This window comes from Ochlerotatus camptorhynchus, unplaced genomic scaffold, assembly GCF_037179485.1.
Source record: "Ochlerotatus camptorhynchus isolate MF236.1 unplaced genomic scaffold, CSIRO-AGI_Acam_v1.1 ptg000542l, whole genome shotgun sequence".
Lineage (NCBI taxonomy): Eukaryota > Metazoa > Arthropoda > Insecta > Diptera > Culicidae > Ochlerotatus > Ochlerotatus camptorhynchus.
In genome coordinates, this window is record NW_027041025.1 from 583,547 (window position 1) to 600,805 (window position 17,259).

Below are 17,259 nucleotides of genomic sequence, written 5' to 3' on the forward strand. Positions count from 1 at the left end.
AAATTTTTCGTGTCGCGCAACATTTTTCATGTCGTGCAACATTTTTCGTGTCGCACAATGTTTTTCATGTCGTGCAACATTGTTCATGTCGTGCAACATTGTTCATGTCGTGCAACAATTTTCTTGTTGCGCAACATTTTTCAGGTCGTAAAACATTTTTCTTGTTGCACAACATTTTTCAGGTCGTGCAACATTTCTCATGTCGTGCAACATTTTTCATGTCATGCAACATTTTTCTTGTCGTGCAACATTTTTCATGTAGTGCAACATCTTTCATGTCATGCAACATTTTTCATGTCGTGCAAAATTTTTCGTGTCGCGCAACATTTTTCATGTCGTGCAACATTTTTCTTGTTGCGCAACATTTTTCAGGTCGTTCAACATTTTTCTTGTTGCGCAACATTTTTCAGGTCGTGCAAAATTTTTCATGTCGTGCAACATTTTTCGTGTTGCGCAACAGTTTTCATGTCGTTCAACATTTTTCATATCGTGCAACATTTTCCATATCGTGCAACATTTTCGATGTCGTGCAACATTTTTGATGTCGTGCAACATTTTTGATGTCGTGCAACATTTTTGATGTCGTGCAACATTTTTCATGTCATGCAACATTTTTCATGTCGTGCAATATTTTTCATGTCGTGCAACATTTTTCGTGTTGCGCAACATTTTTCATGTCGTGCAACATTCTTCATTTTACGCAACATTTTTCAGGTCGTTCAAAATATTTCATACTCGCAACATTTTTCATGTCGTGCAGCATTTTTCGTGTCGCGCAACAATTTGCATGTCGTGCAACATTTTTATGTCGTGCAACATTTTTATGTCGTGCAACATTTTTATGTCGTGCAACATTTTTATGTCGTGCAACATTTTCCGTGTCGTGCAACATTTTTCATGTCTTGTAACATTTTACATGTGGTGTAAAGGTACCAAAATGCAAAAAAAAAAACGAAGCACGCTATACTTTTGATAGCCCCTCGGCTTAATCTTCGGACCCCCCGTCTTCCCAATCACCCTATAACCATCTTCTTAAAGTGAGGAATACGTATGCCAAGTTTGGTAGAAATCGGTCCATGCGTTCCAGAGTTATGCTGGAACATACATACAAACATACAAACATACATCCACTTTTATATATATAGATAGATTGCCTGCGGAAAGCGATTTCTCTAACCCAGATTTCAAAGTTGAATTCCATCCGGTCTCACCAAACGCTATTTATTCAATCACCGCGTGGTGAGTAGTGGTATTCTCCAGTATACAACGAAAGGCTTCCCGCAAGCAGCTAGCTATCAAAGGTACCCACAACCGCTGATCGGATGCAGTTCCCATCACCGTGTTTGGTGATGTGTGGTCGTCGGCATCAGTAGCAGCAGTAGCAGCAGTGCTTTCGGCGCGTGGCGTTTAACATTGTTCTCCAGTACACAACGAAAAGCTATTGATCGGAATCAGTAGCTTTTCGTGAGTCGCGTCATACTAAAGAGTATAAACAGAGAGAACCCCGCTCAAATTCCTATTACTATACAAATCACAAGCTTCTGCTGCAGTTAACAAATAACGTGTATTATATACGACCATGTTTTTTTTTCAAAATCTTCAGGGAATTGGTTGTTAATTACATTGATCCGTCGATTTATTTCGGCTTTTTGCACGGTATCTAAAGTATAGGGCTTATTTTTAGAACCTAACCATAAATTGAGTACATATTTGAACTCTCCAAACAATACATTATGCATGTACTCTATGCAAACATTAGCCGAATGTTTACCGGATTATTATTTGATTACTACCGGATTAGTATTTGATTACCGGAGTCAATGGAGTCAGTTGATCTGACTTATGGTGAGGATCAGCCATTAACATAAAATTTTCATCAGTTCTTAGGGCAGCATGTAAATTTGGAAACACAACTCTCGAACCAATTTTCATCCCACGCACCATGCATTTAGGACAAGCATAAATGCCCGTGTGGGATTTTATGTCCATTATAAATAACTTTGCTGGTGCGTCCATTACAAACTCAATGGTTGTAGAATTTATAGTTACACCATTTGCTAAAATTTCCCTTAAATCTATCTTCTATCTATATATATAAAAGTGGATGTATGTTTGTATGTTTGTATGTATGTTCCAGCATAACTCTGGAACGCATGGACCGATTTCTACCAAACTTGGCATACGTATTCCTCACTTTAAGAAGATGGTTATAGGGTGATTGGGAAGACGGGGGGTCCGAAGATTAAGCCGAGGGGCTATCAAAAGTATAGCGTGCTTCGATTTTTTTTGCATTTTTGGTACCTTTACACCACATGTAAAATGTTACAAGACATGAAAAATGTTGCACGACATAAAAATGTTGCACGACATGCAAATTGTTGCGCGACACGAAAAATGCTGCACGACATGAAAAATGTTGCGAGTATGAAATATTTTGAACGACCTGAAAAATGTTGCGTAACATGAAGAATGTTGCACGACATGAAAAATGTTGCGCGACACGAAAAATGTTGCACGACATGAAAAATGCTGCACGACATGCAAAATGTTGCATGACATGAAAAATGTTGCACGACATCAAAAATGTTGCACGACATCAAAAATGTTGCACGACATCAAAAATGTTGCACGACATCGAAAATGTTGCACGATATGGAAAATGTTGCACGATATGAAAAATGTTGCACGACATGAAAATTATGCATGACATGAAAACTGTTGCGCAACACGAAAAATGAAAACATTTGCACGACCTGAAAAATGTTGTGCAGCATGAAAAATGTTGCATGACATGAAAACTGTTACACGACTTGAAAAATGCTTCGCAACATAAAAAATGTGGCACGATATGAAAAATTTCGAACGAAATGATGAATGTTGCACGTTGTATACATGAAAAATTGTGAACGACATAAAATAACAACATTCAAAATGTTGCGCAATAAAGATAATGTTGCCCGACATGAAATGATGCATGAAATAAAAAATGCTGTGTGACATGAAAAATGTTGCACGATATGAAAAATGTAGCACGAAAGTAAAAATGCTGCTCAGCATAACAAATGCTAAGCTACGTTAATAGTTGTACTACATAAAAATGTTTCGTGACATAGAAAATGTTGTTTGTCATGAAAAATGTTGCACGACATGGAAAATGCTGCACGACATGGAAAATGGTGCAAGGCATGAAAATGTTGCAGGATACGACAGTTTTTTCAAAATATAGAAAACGTTGCATGACATGAAAAATATAACGCAACTTTAAAAATGTTACATGATATGACAATTGTTGCACGACACGAAACATGTTGCGTGAAATGAAAAATATTTCACAACATGGAAATTATTTCACGACATAAGAATGATTAACGACACAACAAATGTCGCGTGAGAAAAAAAATTGCACGACATTAAAAATAATAAACGGCATGAAACATGTTGCGAAATATTGAAAATGTTGCACGACGTAAAAATGTTGCATGACAGAACAAATTTAAACTTAATGAAAATTTTTGTATGTACACCAAAAATGTTGCGTGATCGGGGTATGTTGAACGGCAAAACGAATGTTGCACGCCATGGAAAATGTTGCATGACATGAAAAATGTTGCATGAAACGACTTATTTCGCGTGAAATAATAAAAACTCGGTTGCTCGGAATGAGAAATATTGCTCAACATGTAAAATGTCACATGACACGAAAAACGTTGTATGACATGGAAAATGTTGCACGACACAATAAATGTTGCGTAAAATGAAAAATTTTGCACGACACGAAAAAGTTGCACACCACCAATAATATACCGTGAAAAATGCACTGAAAATATGTTGAACGATTGAAAAATGTGCTACTTTTAGTGTAGTTTTATTGTGACCCTCCAAAAGGTAGAGGCCATAAAGGTGCTAAGTTTAAAGTTGTACTCTATAGAGGAGTTTTCTATGTTTCACTTTGAAGCAAAACAGATTATTTTTTTTTTTCAACATTTATTTATTTATGTCGGAAAGAAAATGTCCTTTCTCAAATCCAAATACATGATGCTGGAATGAATTTAAAGATCGGCGGTCATGTGACGTCAAAAGCGCCCCTGAATCCATGCCATTTGATAATCTATCATTGGCAGATGGAGACTTTCCGTTATCCAAAATATTTCAAATACCCTACAATCTGGGTATTTTCGGAAAGGAGGTGACGTGTACAGGCCAGAAATCGATTTAAATTTAAATCTAGAGAGGTTTCACTCAGTCTTTTAGTATAGCCCTAGGTTAATGATACTTCTCTCAATTTTCCTCATATTCGAAAAGTAAAAGGTATTCTCTGTTGGGTTAAATGGGTTAAAGAGACGGGCATGCGTTTATTAAAAGCCTCTCTTTAAAGCTTCTTTTTTCTAATAATCCTTGAAAAATGCTCTTCTACTGGAAGTCCTCAGATTTACTGTCCTGCCCGTGTTTTTTTTAGTCAGAGGAGCGTAGCGACGGGCATGCATTTACTAAAAGCATTTTAAGAAGAATATTATCTTCACTATCATTTGAGATACGCTTTTTTACTGGGTAGCCCTCAGATTTACTGTTATGCCCGTGTTTTTTTATAGTCAGAGGAGCGTAGCGACAGATATGCATTTACTATAAGCTTCTTTCCTCCATTAACCTTTGAAAAACGTTTGTCTACTGCTTTGCTCTCTGATTTATTGTCCTTCCCGTGTTTTTTTAGTCAGAGAAGTATAGCAACGAACATTCGTTTACTAAAAGGTACTTAAAGCTTCGGTCTTCGATGTACGTTAATTCGCTGTTTTTTGCAGGTTTTTAGCATTTAGCTATTCGTACTTTTCAACTTTTTGTGCTGTTCAGGCTTCTGTGCTGTTCAGCCTTTCTTGATTCAGCGAGAGATCCCTCTTCGATTTGATGTGTTCATTTTTGTTCTATTTACGTCAAACAAATCGGCTGCTCTTTTATTCACCGTGAAGATGATTTTCCTCAGCTCAGTCCACCGAGCAAATTTTAAATTGAGTACTACAAGATGACGTCACGCATGAACTCTTTGACAGTTCAGTGGTAAAATTCATCGGACTTAGAATTTTTTTCGAAAAAATATTTTTGATGTTTCGAGTTTTCATTTAAAAAATAACGAGGAAATAGGCGATGAAAAGAAAAATTATTGAAAAAATCCACTCAACAAAATATCGGCTAAGTCTATGTAAAAAGTACCACCAAACTGTCAAAATTTGAGGTTAGCCGCCGATGGTGCAGTACCTAATAACATGAAACACTTGAGTATCCGTCGATAATTTTGAAATCACGTATAGGTAAGGCCATAGACACGGTTCAGTTGTGTTGGGGGCCGTTCACGTATAACGTAACGTGAAATATTTCATTTTCCATACAAAATGAAATGTTTCACCATACAAAATGAAATATTTCGCGTTACGTAATATTTGAACGGGTCCTTGTGTGTGAACCCGATAATTAGCTTATTTGATATTTGATGCGTTTGCTTATAGAGAACTAATAACAGCAAGATTCGTAATAACAGCAAGCTACAAAAGATACTAGAAGCATGTTAATTTATTGATTCCTTTACAATTAACAACGATGATAAAGTCTCGCAGTTGCTAATTAATTTAACTAGCATGATTCGTATTGCTTGCGACTAAGAGGATAGGATTTTTTTTAGTCAGAACATGAACTTAAGGAAATATGGAATCCCGAGCAAAGCCGGGTACACTCAGCTAGTCATTAATAAACATTTCTAAATATTCTGTGATCCTTGGTGGCTTACTAGATTCGTGGTATATACCAATAGGAAGAACCATTTTGAAACCGATAAACTTGGGCAATATTGGCCATAGTTCACTCTTACTACTTTAAGAAATTGGTACACCATCTATACCGAAATTCATAAAGAATTTTTTAGATACAGCAGTATCAATGTTGTATAGACTAATAAATTTATATATCATTTGTTCTAGGCCAAAATGTATGTAGTTTCCAGTACCCATGCTTTTAATTGATGAGTCAAGAATGTGAGCCTTATTTTTAATAGATTGTATATATTAAGGCAACGTTGGAAAGTGATTTACCCTTAACCAGCCCAGAACATCGTTCATGGCATATGCGGATATATGGTGTTTAGTGGACCACTCCGCTAGTTTAAATGCAATGTCGGTACATTGATTTTGCGGTATATCGATTTCGTTATCACTTTCGCTATGATGAATCACATGATTATTTTCATCATACTCTTTTTTTTTGACTCGGTTTCATCTCTTTCATGATCAGGTTGCGGCTCTACGTGTGGAGGTAGTGAAGGTGGCGATCGTGATTGTGTTGGTGGCCGTGGCGGGGGTGTTGATTGTGGCACCGATGTCGTTGAGGAAGATGTGGTAGCCTCCATTCGAATGTCATCCTCTATCTCCTTTGTTAATCTTCGATATGTTGCGCTACGTGAAGACATTTTCTGAAAGAAATAATGAAAAAATCACAGATGAAATTACTCTAATGTTCCTAATTTTTTTTAGAACAACGAATCATCTGGACAATACAAATGAATATTTTTGTTTGCTAGAAAAAATGTTTTCCTTCGAATTGTATGCATGAGCTCAATATTATCAGAGACAAATATGCGATCATTGGCGAATCAGATTGTGTATCTTAAGGAATTTAAAAAACTCACTTGTTACTTCGCTGTTTTTCACAATTTCACTTCACTTCAAAGTAGCAACTACGAAATGTATGGTGTATAAACCACTTAAAATTTAATTTCACTTCAATTAGCTCCTATCAATGGGGCAGGGAGGCACACCTGGACCATACATATCGACCCATCAACTCATGGACCGGGGACCAACGGCTTTACTTCCCTTCCGAAGGAAGGTGTGATCAGAGATTCTATGTCTCAGAAAATCCAGGCGATGCCGACTGAGATCGAAACAAGACCTTTTGGGGTGAGAGGCAGTCACGCTTACCATTACATCACCGGAGCCGCTAGCTTTCGTCTTTTCCACCTTCGTTTTTCGCTATTCATCAACCAGACGTAAAAAGATCAGACTGTACATCAACTTATTTAGAGCAAACATCTGCAAGAGGCAAGGCAATTCTAACAAAATATCAAACGATTCGAGATGCTGCAATTATGTAATTGTAATTGAAATGTAATTTATGGTCACTGGTGTTATTACTTCTGTAAAACCAAAATAGACCAGTGACCAGAATTGACGCTCGACTCGACTTACATAATGGGGCCAATAATTACAAGACAAATATTTAGGTAAATCAAAAATCAAGTTATTAGTATCAATAAAAGGCTTCTTAATAAAAACAAAAAAACCAAATGTTTTGAATCAAAACGTTTTTTTTTTTGCTTCAAAAAGAAGCGCATCATTGAAGTAGAAAGAATTGCTTTGTTTCAAAAAATCATATGATAGATTCAAATAAAAATGTTATTGAATCTTCTCACAGTCATATGGAAGCTAAATTGTAATAGCAACAAAAATTAGCTTCGTAACTAATAACAAATATGGTTGATGTAAAGAAAATTGCTATTAGGCCCTTATTTTATTAGATTTTTTGTTGGATTCAAAGCGGTTTATTTTTTAATTTAAAATCCATTTCTCTGCGTGTATGACCAAGGACTCCACATGGTAACCAATAAACAACTAGGAAGGTATAAATAGTAAATTTTCACCTAATATTAGTTAGTTCCAATCCAATCGTCAAGATTTGTTTACAGTTATAAGCCTGGTACGCAGCTGAAAAGTAGAGGGGTCAAGGAATTTTGGCTATTATTACCAAACGGAATGTTGACAGTTGATTATGCTTCACAGTAATCCATAATCAAAACAAAACTGAAAACTGCCGTGTCATTAAAAGTGGTTATGACAACGGAAAGTTGACTTGTTTTTTCTCCCGTAAATAAAAGGTAAGATTTATTAATATTTTATATTAAACTTGCAACAAATATGTTAATGTTGCCAACAAATTAGTTGCCGGTTGATCTTCTTCCGTTTACGAAAGCATAGCTCAGGAAAGTTGTATTTATGAACTTCCATTCTGCAGATACGATCTTGGTTCTAGAGCACTCGTTCCGATACAAAGACCGGATAAAAAACCCACAAAACTTGGCCGGGTCCACACGTAATATATCGTTCCATACAGTGCCCGAAGTGGAAAGAATCTTAGTCAAACATTCGCAGTGTTTTTGCGGCAGTTGCAGCAGGTAAGTGGTGATCTCGGTGATGATTTATTATTGAGCACCGGAAAAACCTTCGTTACGCAACCACAACAGCTGATTGCATTCTTTTCCAGTCGTTTTGTAATGATGGCGCTGGATATTTGAGACGATATGTCCCATGGATCAGGTAACCTTTGGTAATGAAATGGCCGACGTGACGCTCCGCAAGGGCTCAGTAAGGGATGTCGAGACCTGAAGCTAAGAGCTAGTTCCACAGTGACAATATTGCACATTAGTTATTCTGCTTCTTTGTATTAATAGTCAGAATGCCAAGCCATTGAAACATCACCAAAATATCAAGGCTGCCGACAATGTATCGATTAATGTTGACATGGCTAGATCTCGGCAATGTGATGATCAATATTGATGATTCAGCCTCCATTAGAAAGATATGATAATCTACTTTCAAACGTACTAGATAGCAACTCGATTGAACCTGTGGTTGGCCAGCCGGATTGGAATAACCTGGAGAAGTTTCATGCAAAATACGTGTTGAAAAATACGATTCATGTTGGCACAGTTGATTCTCGGCCTTGTGATTATCAAATCTATCTATATATATAAAAGTGGATGTATGTTTGTATGTTTGTATGTATGTTCCAGCATAACTCTGGAACGCATGGACCGATTTCTACCAAACTTGGCATACGTATTCCTCACTTTAAGAAGATGGTTATAGGGTGATTGGGAAGACGGGGGGTCCGAAGATTAAGCCGAGGGGCTATCAAAAGTATAGCGTGCTTCGTTTTTTTTTTGCATTTTGGTACCTTTACACCACATGTAAAATGTTACAAGACATGAAAAATGTTGCACGACACGGAAAATGTTGCACGACATAAAAATGTTGCACGACATAAAAATGTTGCACGACATAAAAATGTTGCACGACATAAAAATGTTGCACGACATGCAAATTGTTGCGCGACACGAAAAATGCTGCACGACATGAAAAATGTTGCGAGTATGAAATATTTTGAACGACCTGAAAAATGTTGCGTAAAATGAAGAATGTTGCACGACATGAAAAATGTTGCGCAACACGAAAAATGTTGCACGACATGAAAAATATTGCACGACATGAAAAATGTTGCATGACATGAAAAATGTTGCACGACATCAAAAATGTTGCACGACATCAAAAATGTTGCACGACATCAAAAATGTTGCACGACATCGAAAATGTTGCACGATATGGAAAATGTTGCACGATATGAAAAATGTTGAACGACATGAAAACTGTTGCGCAACACGAAAAATGTTGCACGACATGAAAAATTTTGCACGACCTGAAAAATGTTGCGCAACAAGAAAAATGTTGAACGACCTGAAAAATGTTGCGCAACAAGAAAAATGTTGCACGACATGAAAAATGTTGCGCGACACGAAAAATGTTGCACGACATGAAAAATGTTGCATGACATGAAAGATGTTGCACTACATGAAAAATGTTGCACGACAAGAAAAATGTTGCATGACATGAAAAATGTTGCACGACATGAGAAATGTTGCACGACCTGAAAAATGTTGTGCAACAAGAAAAATGTTTTACGACCTGAAAAATGTTGCGCAACAAGAAAATTGTTGCACGACATGAACAATGTTGCACGACATGAACAATGTTGCACGACATGAAAAACATTGTGCGACACGAAAAATGTTGCACGACATGAAAAATGTTGCGCGACACGAAAAATTTGTAAGACACGAAAATGTTGCACACCACCAATAATATACCGTGAAAAATGCACTGAAAATATGTTGAACGATTGAAAAATGTGCGACTTTTTTTATCTATAGGGGACGGTAGTTTTATTGTGACCCTCCAAAAGGTAGAGGCCATAAAGGTGCTAAGTTTAAAGTTGTACTCTATAGAGGAGTTTTCTATGTTTCACTTTGAAGCGAAACAGATTAATTTTTTTTTCATCATTTATTTATTTATGTCGGAAAGAAAATGTCCTTTCTCAAATCCAAATACAAGATGCTGGAATGAATTTAAAGATCGGCGGTCATGTGACATCAAAAGCGCTCCTGAATCCATGCCATTTGATAATCTATCATTGGCAGATGGAGACTTTCCGTTATCCAAAATATTTCAAATACCCTACAATCTGGATATTTTCGGAAAGGAGGTGACGTGTACAGGCCAGAAATCGATTTAAATTTAAATCTAGAGAGGTTTCACTCAGTCTTTTAGTATAGCCCTAGGTTAATGATACTTCTCTCGATTTTCCTCATATTCGAAAAGTAAACGGTATTCTCTGTTGGGTTAAATGGGTTAAAGAGACGGGCATGCGCTTATTAAAAGCCTCTCTTTAAAGCTTCTTTTTTCTAATAATCCTTGAAAAATGCTCTTCTACTGCGTAGTCCTCAGATTTAGTGTCCTGCCCGTGTTTTTTTTAGTCAGAGGAGCGTAGCGACGGGCATGCATTTACTAAAAGCATTTTAAGAAGAATTTTATCTTCACTATCATTTGAGAAACGCTTTTTTACTGGGTAGCCCTCAGATTTACTGTTATGCCCGTGTTTTTTTAGTCAGAGGAGCGTAGCGACAGATATGCATTTACTATAAGCTTCTTTCCTCCATTAACCTTTGAAAAACGTTTGTCTACTGCTTTGCTCTCTGATTTATTGTCCTTCCCGTGTTTTTTTAGTCAGAGAAGTATAGCAACGAACATTCGTTTACTAAAAGGTACTTAAAGCTTCGGTCTTCGATGTACGTTAATTCGCTGTTTTTTGCAGGTTTTTAGCATTTAGCTATTCGTACTTTTCAGCTTTTTGTGCTGTTCAGGCTTCTGTGCTGTTTAGCCTTTCTTGATTCAGCGAGAGATCCCTCTTCGATTTGATGTGTTCATTTTTGTTCTATTTACGTCAAACAAATCGGCTGCTCTTTTATTCACCGTGAAGATGATTTTCCTCAGCTCAGTCCACCGAGCAAATTTTAAATTGAGTACTACAAGATGACGTCACGCATGAAGTCTTTGACAGTTCAGTGGTAAAATTCACCGGACTTAGAATTTTTTTCGAAAAAATATTTTTGATGTTTCGAGTTTTCATTTAAAAAATAACGAGGAAATAGGCGATGAAAAGAAAAATTATTGAAAAAATCCACTCAACAAAATATCGGCTAAGTCTATGTAAACAGTACCACCAAACTGTCAAAATTTGAGATTAGCCGCCGACGGTGCAGTACCTAATAACATGAAACACTTGAGTATCCGTCGATAATTTTGAAATCACGTATAGTTAAGGACATAGATACGGTTCAGTTGTGTTGGGGGCCGTTCACGTATAACGTAACGTGAAATATTTCATTTTCCATACAAAATGAAATGTTTCACCATACAAAATGAAATATTTCGGGTTACGTAATATTTGAACGGGTCCTTGTGTGTGAACCCGATAATTAGCTTATTTGATATTTGATGCGTTTGTTTATAGAGAACTAACAACAGCAAGCTACAAAAGATACTAGAAGCATGTTAATTTATTGATTCCTTTACAATTAACAAAGATGACAAAGTCTCGCAGTTGCTAGGATAGGATTTTTTTTAGTCAGAACATGAACTTAAGGAAATATGGAATCCCGAGCAAAGCCGGGTACACTCAGCTAGTTACATATAATTTTTGAAAGGTATGGCTATCTGATTTCGAACGGAACAGATATATAACCTATTGGACTTGGGGTAGGCCAGTCGGATCGGAAAAACCCGTAAGAGATCCGAGTAATATACGTGTGGGTGTGAATGGTATCAGTTATAATTTTGTTTCGTGAGCTTAGACCAATCTTTTAATCTACGCTTAAAAACAGCTTTAAAAATACGTAGGGTGCAAGGATTGAAAATCTTTTTTTTTACATATGGTTGGTTCTAAAATGGTAAATTCCTGAGAATTGTCCTATAATGTGGTGATTTTCTGGAAGTGGTTCTAGAGCTCTGAGATTTTTTTGGAAATGCTTAGAATCCTGAATTATTCCATCATCCGACGGCCTTAAAACGCCCTTCGGAATATCCAGATTCACTCTAGCCCTAGAGATCCAGGATTTTACTCTCTCTCGTATAATCTTGAGCATAGAGGAAATATGCCATCGCCATATCGATTCGGGTGGCCATGAAACCGGATCACTCGAACTGCAGGAAAAAAAAATTCATTTTAGGGAAATGATTCTTAGGAAGTGAGGAGTTCAGATTCAGATATTCAGTTGATTATAAAAAATGTGAGAGAGCTCTCACAATTTTTATGATTATATTATGCTTGTAATGAAAAGTTAATAATAAACTCACATGTTCTGTTAAGTACACCACCAATTTGCCACCAAGCCAGGTTGATGGCATTGCTGTTGTAATGCTCGGGGTGAGAAAGCTCCCAAAGCACTGGGCGGTCCCTTACTTCAGCCGCAATGAGCTTTTTTTTTCTAAGGGAGAAAAGTACTCGATTCTTTTTTTTTTTCTTGAGCTTTGTCCTTCTCTCTCACTGGTATTCAATTCGCTACTGCTATTTAAAACAGCAGTTTCCTCCTCTTCATCAAACTCTATAAATTCTATGTTGCTAAAATCTGCTGGTTCTTCCATTTTCCTGCGGAAGTGAAATAAAAACACTGTTCATTATAATCTGCTGCTTAGCAACGCTATGAACTCAATCAACTGATCATAGTAGGCTGTCAGTGAAAAGGAACAATTTGACAGTGAGCATGCATAAGGGCTCAACCCAACAAACAATTTGAGTTGATCAACAGCTGAATAAGCTATTTTTAACTGAAGAAGCTTATTTGTCTGAATAAGCTCTTATTCAACATTCAATGTTTGTTGGGAAATGCGATGATCGATTCTCTTAAACGCTGGCCAGACTACAAAGTTATAACATGTTATAGCGCTATCACCGACAAACCGACATGAATGACCACAGAAATTACCATGAAATTTCTGCTCAAAGCACACTACTGCCATCTCTCTCCGTGTTCGCGGAAATCGTTAATCTAAGCCACGAACACACGTGCAAAATGTATAAGTTGGTTCGTGTCTGAACTATTCTTGAAACATTATTTTTATCTAGATAAAAATGTATATGATTATGATATATTATGTATTATTATGATGTATATGATTTTGACAGATGGGATCGCTACATATTTGAATCGGCGGTTATGGATTTTTGAGCAAAAGTTAAGTTTGAGTTTCATGTCGGTTTGTCGGTGGCGCTATCTTGATGGTGGTTTCTGTGTTGCAATTATTTGACAACCGTTATAACATGATATAACTCTTCAGTCTGGATAGCGTTTTAGTCAATTTTCTCTTTTGTTAATAATTCGTTTGGATTAACATTTCTCGGTGCGTTTGTTGTTGCTAATACCACGTTCAGACTACAGAGTTATAACATGTTATAACGGTTGTCAAATAATTGCAACACAGAAACCACCATCAAGATAGCGCTATAACATGTTATTATTCTGTAGTCTGAACATGGCATAAAACGCTGTACAGATTGGAAAGTTATAACATGTTATAACGGTCGTCAAATAATTGCAACACAGAATCCACTATCAAGATAGCGCTATAACATGTTATAAAGGGCGAACACGAAATTATTGCGACACATTCAACAGGGCATAACTTTTTTACCATTGGATAAAAAATCAACCAAATTTTGCACACTTTCTCATTGATGTGTTTTGTTTACATGCTGTCAAACTCGAAGTCGTGTTTATCGATTCAACAAAAATGGAGGTGAACCAACGCGAGTTGAGAGAACAAATTCTTTCCAAACACCTGGAATTTCCTGACCTGTCGCACCGGCAGTTGGGAAAAATGTTGAACATTCACCATTCAACCGTCTCCAGAGTGTTGAAGCGGTTCCAGGAGCGGCTGACGTTGGACCACGGCAAAGGAGCTGGAAGAAAACCGGGACCGGAGAACAAAAAGACGGAGGGAAAGGTGAAGCGGATGATTAAAGCAAATCCCAACGTCTCAAGCCGTGATTTGGCTAAAAAGATCGGCATGTCGCAGAGCTACGTCCAGAATGCAAAGAAGAGAGCTGGACTACATACATACAAGGTACAGAACTTCCCAAACCGCGATGAGCGGCAACAATCGACGGCTAAAACTCGGGCACGGAAGCTCTACGAGAAGATGCTGACAAAATATGGCTGCTGTGTGATGGACGACGAAACGTATATAAAAGCCGATTTTAAGCAAATTCCGGGGTTGGAGTTTTTCACCGGCAAGAGCAAGTTCGATGTGGACGACAAATTTAAGAAGAAGAAAATGTCGAAGTTCGTCTCCAAATATCTCATTTGGCAGGTCATCTGCTCTTGCGGACTGATGAGTGAGCCTTTCGTGACAAAGGGCACAGTAAATGGCGAGATCTACAAATCTGAGTGCCTCGAGAAGCGCCTTTTGCCGTTCTTGCAGCAGCACGACCAAGCTCCGCTATTTTGGCCAGATTTGGCATCATGCCACTATTCTAAAAGTGTCCTGGAGTGGTATGAGGCCAATTCTGTCCATTTTGTTCCAAAGGACATGAATCCGCCAAACTGTCCAGAGCTGCGCGCGGTGGAGCAGTACTGGGCAATAATGAAGCGGGAACTTCGGAAGAGCAAGAAGGCAGTCAAAGACGAGAAGGACATGTTAAGAAAATGGAAAAAAAAACTGAGAAACTGGTACCGGATGACACTGTAACGACTTTGATGGAGGGCATCAAGCGAAAATGCGTTCAATTTTACACTCAAGGCTCCATCGATTAACTTTTCTTTTGATTTTTGAAGTAAATATATGTATAAAACTACCCTAAAATTTTGGTTTGATTCTAAACATTATAAGAAAATTGGCATGACATTTTCCGTGTCGCAATAATTTCGTGTTCGCCCTTTAACTGTGTAGTCTGAAAAAGGCATAATACCACCGACGAACCGACGTGACAGCTCATAGAAGCTACATTCAAATTCTTGCCCAAGAAGCCATATTTAAAATACGTTAAACACTACCGCCATCTAGTCATCCGATCGCGTCATAACGTGAGCAAGAAGACGAACACACGTAAAGTTTATTTTGACTTGGTTTGCGTCTCTTCTTGTTTGGCAGATCTGGTCGCCCGTTTGATAGATCGAATCACTCATTTAACAAATCGAATTGCCGACAAATGAAATGTTCCAGTTGCATGTCGGTTCGTCGGTGATAATACCACAACTTTTTTTGCTGTGAATAAGAAAAATTTGCGGCAGAACTTTATCAGTGGCCCCTTTACGATGACAATGTAATTTGCGAATGACATTGATATTCTAACTGTGAGAACTGATACTGACATCAGGTGGCTAGTGAAATTCAACATTTTGTAGGCATTGATATTGAAATTTTACAGCACTGGCTGATTCGACAATTAGCCATACTGCGAGCTGCTGACGACGATAAAGTAATTGTTACATTGCGAGACCAAACTAGCGTTGGACAACATTATGATGGCGACGACGAAGTGGAGGAGTTCAAGTATAATTCACACCACAAGATGATGAAAGCAAGTGTAACAGCGACACGTCGGAGTGATTTCAAAGGTTTTCCGAATGAGGTCGAACCACGACGATCCCAATGATTAACAAAATATGTACCTGCGAAGCGGTTGATAGCAAGTTTATGGTCAGCAGAAGTACCAAGCGCCCAGGAAAAACCGAAGAATTATGCTCAAGCAATGGCCAAATCGTATAAAGTGGCATGAAGCGATGGTTGAGGCGATAAATTCCATTGCATCGAACGAAACGTGGCAGTTAGTGAACCTGCCGGCCGAACGTAAAGCAGGTGGCTCGAAGTGGGTGCACACAATTAAACGTGACAATGGTATCTGGGTATCGAAGTGTATCGTGACAAGGATGGTGACTTCTTCATCAACCAGAACCATTACCTCGGCTAGAGTATGTTTTTGTGGTCTGTAGAACGCCAAGGATTAGAAGATCCCACTAAATCCAGGATATTGGAAGCTGGAGGCTGGCAGATCTCTTCCCAACAATAGCGAGCATCAGAAGCAACAACTTCTATAAGTTTCGGTCAATTTCAGACCGGATATTTATGGAGCTGTTTGAATATTTGAAAAGATGAGCAACCCATCTCAGACTGACTGGCAGGAGATCAATTCCTTTTACTTTCCAACCTGAAAGTAAATAAACATAAAATAAATAGTTGAAGATGCTAATTTTTTTCATCCCTCTCCAAAGAGTTTGCTACAGAGAGATGAAAAAACCGATTTGTACCTTCCTTAAAAGTTGTCCTTGCTCGCTATTCTAATATCTATATGCAATCTTCACACTGCCGTACTCTAACGGAACTATCAACTCTATGATTTCATCTACTCCATCTATCGTATAAAAATTACCACTACAGTCTGTTATTTGAAATTAGCATCTTCAACTATGTAAATCGTTGACTTCACGTAGAAGTAATACTAAAACATATAGTCAAAATAAAATAAATGCTATCGTCATCGCTCCTCCGCCAATGGTTCGGGGATTTTAATTACCTGAACCTGAACACTAAATATTTCAACTTTCCGGAAACAAATAATAAAAACTCCGGGACAAATACTCAAGATGAGTTAAAACGCGGAACGAAAACAAGCACTGGACAACCAACAATGTGACGTTTACTTTTTTCGCTAGCGGAATAATCGCATCGACAGTTTTTCCGCACGGAAATAGTGACGTTTCCCTTCACAGTAGAATTCACAGCAGGTGAATTCTGTTGACGTTTTCTGTTGCTGATTTCTTTTCAGCTCCGTACCGCTCAAGGAATTTTGTTTCCATGACCGATTCAGTGCCTGAATTTTGCATGGGATTGGGATAGGAAAAGAAATTTCTTTTCATCTGCATACCAGGCTATAACCGTTTAAATCAATCCTGCCTGTCTCTGCTAATCCTAAAACAGCAAAAAAGATCATCTTCCATTTAATTCCACTTAATTATGTCCACGTATTTCGACTACAATGACTGCAACAGTGTCATAACCACTAAAGACTCTAACCCCCTTAAGTACTCATCCCCTATGTAAAAATGTCAAGATT